General features: G+C 29.6%; 1 long non-coding RNA gene across 1 annotated transcript; it reads left to right on the top strand.

Moving 5' to 3' along the window:
• The first annotated feature begins 718 nt into the window (after nt 1–718).
• LOC126265663 (uncharacterized) lies at nt 719–2,759 on the top strand. Its single transcript, XR_007548162.1, has 3 exons — nt 719–1,131; nt 1,188–2,005; nt 2,063–2,759. It is a non-coding gene; the product is annotated as an uncharacterized LOC126265663 (long non-coding RNA).
• Nucleotides 2,760–5,825: the final 3,066 nt, after the last annotated feature.

Below are 5,825 nucleotides of genomic sequence, written 5' to 3'. Positions count from 1 at the left end.
TTTTTTCAGTTATGTAAAACATTTAAGGTTGCTTTGGATCAAACTGGTCTAAAAAAATCATGGTACCTAAGGTATAAACAGTTGTTGTAAACTAAAACAATTTTACCAAGACAACGTCTTAAACAAAAGGTTACCTTGGTAGTACTCTTACATTCGATGAACAGTCACACAAATGAGCACACAAAAACATGCAAAATTATGAAACAGCTCTAGAAATAATTCGAAGATCATCCCTACAGTGCACAGCATCTGGAACAACTGAACATGACAGCAGCATTAGAAGGCTTATAGATTAATAAGGTAAGTACAAAGTCGTCAGTATTACATAAGCAATAGATTCAGCAACCTTAAAACATGCTGAAGTAGGATCATAAATCATTTTGTCTAGATTCATTTAGGAGATAATAATGGTGATCTTTTCAGTCTTCAGTCATCAGGGTATATGTGTAGAAACTTGTAAGATTGCCTTGTATCAAGGTGGTCTAACAAAATCAAGGTACCTAAAGTATAAACAGATGTAACACCATGACAACATCGTCAACAAAAGGTGTCATTAGTGAGAACTCCCAGATTTAGTAAGCAGTCACAGAAATGATGAGTACACATTCCAAGAACTGAACCTGATTCAGCAGTAGAGGACACACTGACTCCTGCCGAGGTAAGTAGAAGTACCCAGTTATTTAAACCCTATTAAATATCAATCAATATTTCAGAAGCAACTTTTGAAACAGGCAGAAGAGTTAGTTATAGTAAGTATCCCTGGTTCAAGATGATTAAGCACTAACCACCATCATGTCTAGGTGAAAGCATGTAATTTGATCTAAACAAGATGATGGTTAGTGCTTAATGGCCTTGCACCAGTGATACTACACATGTCCTTGAAAAAGATTCTCTAACACTCTGAAAGGAAGACCAAAAGATCAAAAATGTACCATCAAAATCAAGGTACCTCTGGTGTTGCTAGGAAACTAGAAAACAGTTGCTACAAACTAAGTTTTCTCCATGACAATGGCCTAAACATTAAATGACTTCGATACAGCAACATGAAACAGTTCCAGGCCTCAATAATCAATTCAAAAAGACTGTCAAACACTGAGCCAGCACTGATGCAGCAGCCACAATCCTCTCAAGGTAAATAAAATTAGCTAACTATTAGAAATGAATTTATAAAAATATCAAGATTTCAGGAATACTGAAACATGCAGCAGAAGTGGTCAATAAAAATTCAATTAATAGTGCAAATATTACTCAAAATACTGTGTTCCAGGATCTTGATCAAAATAAGTATGGAATTAAGACCCCGAATTAAATCTAGACATCATAATGCTTGGTGCTCAATAATTAGGTAAGTGATGGTAGCTGCAACGTAGGTTAAAGAGTTAGAGCTAAGTGATTCTTGCAGCTATTTTAAATAACTATTTAAATATTTAAGATTACTGTTAGAAACACTTTGGTCTAGTTCTTTAATTTATGATGTAGTTACTATGACGTGATTATTGAGCACTAACCATCATCGTGTCTAGAGTGAATAAGAGGTTTAAAAATTCCATTATGTCAATATTCTTGAGTAACAGCTCTAGAACTCTATTTGGTTTAAAACAAGATCCTCCTCGAGTACTTATACAGAATAAAGGACCTGTTTCAAATCCAAAATCGACATCCAACATCCGGCAGTCCTGCAGTAGCTGTTGCAAGATGATCTGGCACTAAACATCATCACGTCTAGGTTCAATTAGGAGTTTAATGACTCTGTTGTTTTTAATTTCGTATCCATTTTGGATGTAATTGATTATGACTTTCAGAAGATTTTCTGGAGGTTATAATTTAATTAAATCCAATGTGGGTGCAAGATTAAAATCACCAGAATCATAAAACATTAAATTGGGTCTAAGTGAGATGATGTTGGGTGCCAGATGGCCTTGCTGCAGCCAGAACACTGCATGAGCAGCTTCTTCCAATTCGTAGAAGTAAGATACGTTGGTCTGGCAAGCAGTAGAGATAAAAGGTAGTATAGTCAATCCTCCAAAGGTAAATGAAAATCATTGAAAATAAGTAATTTCAGGAGCGAAAAAAGCAGATGTGGGAACTGAAATTTTAATGTTACATTTACTATCTCTGTTGCAAGATGATCTGGCACTAAACATCATCAGGTTTGGACTCTATTCGAGGTTTAATAATTTCAGTTTTCTTAATCCCGTATCCACACTGGAAGTAATTGATTACGACTTTTAGAAGAATATTCTGGAGGTTATAATTTAGTTAAATCCAATGTGGGTACAAGATTAGGAAGACTGATATTATAAAACATCAAATTGAGCCTAAATCAGATGATGTTTGGTGCCAGATGGTCTTGGAGCAAATATGTAACAACATATTTATTGGTGTGCCAAGTTGTGAGAGGAGAAACTCAAAAATGGAGACATGAATTATTGTTAAAACAGTGCTGCCCATATTTTTATAATAACCGATAAAGTTGAAGTCAATTCTTGCAGCACCTTAGGAGGAATCATTTCGTATTCTTGATAAGTAAACTTTTCAATGAGGACCATAAAGGCTGAAAATACCGTTTCGAGGCCAACGTTCGTTCCAGCCTCCTCAGACAGTTTACTAGAAATTATGTGTAAAAGGCTTGTGAACGTCTGTACGTGACTGGTTATATAACAGAAGAGGCTGTTAGGAAAATCAAGATACCTGATGGCTTACTCAACACAGTTGAATTGCCTCTTTCAATAATGTTATAAATGTTAAATGTAACTTACAGATACACAAATAAATTAAGATTTACTAAAATTGTTAATTTTTTATTATTAGTTAATCGACCAACTTATATTTAGATAAAATTATGTATAAAAATTAAAATAAAACAAATAAATTGAATTAATAAAAAATTAATAAACTAAAGTCTATAGAAATATGTCATAAATTATACAAAATATTCCATAAAAAATTTTAATGAGAACATACAAGTAATTGCAATAATTGAAAACTATTGATGATTAAATTAAAAAAATATAAAATAGATAAAATATTCAATATCATAAATTTATTATAAAAAAAACAATATATTTTGTGTTTTTTATGGTATTTTAAAGATTACTTTACTGATTAATTAAAAAAATTAAATAGTACCTGTTAAAAATGGATCTAACAGTGGATAAAATAAACTACTTTTAATATAGTCAACTAATTCTCAGAATTTGATTAATAATAATTAATTATTGGATTTGTGGCGCATTCGCCATTTTCAACAACAGTTGCAAAAATGGTGGATGCGAACCAAAAAACTTAATTAAAATATTCAAATGAATTAGGATAATATATTTGAATACATAAAATGAATTGCCTTTTGAATGTAGTTGTAATTATACAATTTGTTTGCACATTCGCGATGTTTAAACATTTATTAAACATCAAAATCATGTTTTTTATGGTATTTTAAAGATTACTTTACTGATTAATTAAAAAAAATTAAATAGTTCCAGTTAAAAATGGATCTAACAGTGAATAAAATAAACTACTTTTAATATAGTCAACTAATTCTCAGAATTTGATTAATAATAATTAATTATTGGATTTGTGGCGCATTCGCCATTTTTAACAGCAGTTGCAAAAATGGTGGATGCGAACCAAAAAACTTAATTAAAATATTCAAATGAATTAGGATAATATATTTGAATACATCAAATGAATTGCCTTTTGGATGTAGTTGTAATTATACAAATTGTTTGCGCATTCACGATGTTTAAACATTTATTAAACATCAAAATCATGTTTTTTATGGTATTTTAAAGGTTACTTTACTGATTAATTAAAACAAATTAAATAGTTCCTGTTAAAAATGAATCTAACAGTGGATAAAATAAACTACTTTTAATATAGTCAACTAATTCTCAGAATTTGATTAATAATAATTAATTATTGGATTTGTGGCGCATTCGCCATTTTTAACAACAGTTGCAAAAATGGTGGATGCGAACCAAAAAACTTAATTAAAATATTCAAATGAATTAGGATAATATATTTGAATACATCAAATGAATTGCCTTTTGGATGTAGTTGTAATTATACAAATGGTTTGCGCATTCACGATGTTTAAACATTTATTAAACATCAAAATCATGTTTTTTATGGTATTTTAAAGGTTACTTTACTGATTAATTAAAACAAATTAAATAGTTCCTGTTAAAAATGGATCTAACAGTGGATAAAATAAACTACTTTTAATATAGTCAACTAATTCTCAGAATTTGATTAATAATAATTAATTATTGAATTTGTGGCGCATTCGCCATTTTTAACAGCAGTTGCAAAAATGGTGGATGCGAACCAAAAAACTTAATTAAAATATTCAAATGAATTAGGATAATATATTTGAATACATCAAATGAATTGCCTTTTGGATGTAGTTGTAATTATACAAATGGTTTGCGCATTCACGATGTTTAAACATTTATTAAACATCAAAATCATGTTTTTTATGGTATTTTAAAGGTTACTTTACTGATTAATTAAAACAAATTAAATAGTTCCTGTTAAAAATGGATCTAACAGTGGATAAAATAAACTACTTTTAATATAGTCAACTAATTCTCAGAATTTGATTAATAATAATTAATTATTGAATTTGTGGCGCATTCGCCATTTTTAACAGCAGTTGCAAAAATGGTGGATGCGAACCAAAAAACTTAATTAAAATATTCAAATGAATTAGGATAATATATTTGAATACATCAAATGAATTGCCTTTTGGATGTAGTTGTAATTATACAAATGGTTTGCGCATTCACGATGTTTAAACATTTATTAAACATCAAAATCATGTTTTTTATGGTATTTTAAAGGTTACTTTACTGATTAATTAAAACAAATTAAATAGTTCCTGTTAAAAATGGATCTAACAGTGGATAAAATAAACTACTTTTAATATAGTCAACTAATTCTCAGAATTTGATTAATAATAATTAATTATTGAATTTGTGGCGCATTCGCCATTTTTAACAGCAGTTGCAAAAATGGTGGATGCGAACCAAAAAACTTAATTAAAATATTCAAATGAATTAGGATAATATATTTGAATACATCAAATGAATTGCCTTTTGGATGTAGTTGTAATTATACAATTTGTTTGCGCATTCACGATGTTTAAACATTTATTAAACATCAAAATCATGTTTTTTATGGTATTTTAAAGGTTACTTTACTGATTAATTAAAAAAAATTAAATAGTTCCTGTTAAAAATGGATCTAACAGTGGATAAAATAAATTACTTTTAATATAATCAACTTATTTTTAGAATTTGTTTAATAGTAATTATTTATTGGATTTATTGCAAACTGTTTAACAGCAACTTAAATTTTATGAAACACTCGAATTTTTTGTAATTCCCAAGATGCCTGCATTTATTAAAAAAAGCGTCGAAATTTAGTTAAATTACCCGGAACATTGTGAAGCAGAGCAGATCATATTTAATGCACACATGTTACAAATTATAATAAAAAGTTTAATTCCTTAATGGACGACGGATTTCCGGCCGGCTTATCCCGATGCAAATGCGCTTAATCATTCTAATGTGCCCGCTTCAATTCAGGACCGTACAATTTCTTAAACAGCGATAAAAATACACAAATCATATAGATAAAGAGTGAATTGTGAACGATATTCCGGAGCTAAATTGTGTGCCGTTCTGATCGTGAATAAATTCGATATTATTGCGAGAATATTTGCACAGAATCCGTCAGTTTTATTTTCGCACTGGAGACGAGTTATAAACGGTTTTCGCATAAAATTTATACAACCAATTTCGTGTAACATTTCTTTTATCCAC

This window comes from Aethina tumida, chromosome 5 (genome assembly GCF_024364675.1).
Source record: "Aethina tumida isolate Nest 87 chromosome 5, icAetTumi1.1, whole genome shotgun sequence".
In the NCBI taxonomy this organism is placed as follows: domain Eukaryota; kingdom Metazoa; phylum Arthropoda; class Insecta; order Coleoptera; family Nitidulidae; genus Aethina; species Aethina tumida.
This window is presented reverse-complemented; position numbering and strand designations above follow the sequence as displayed.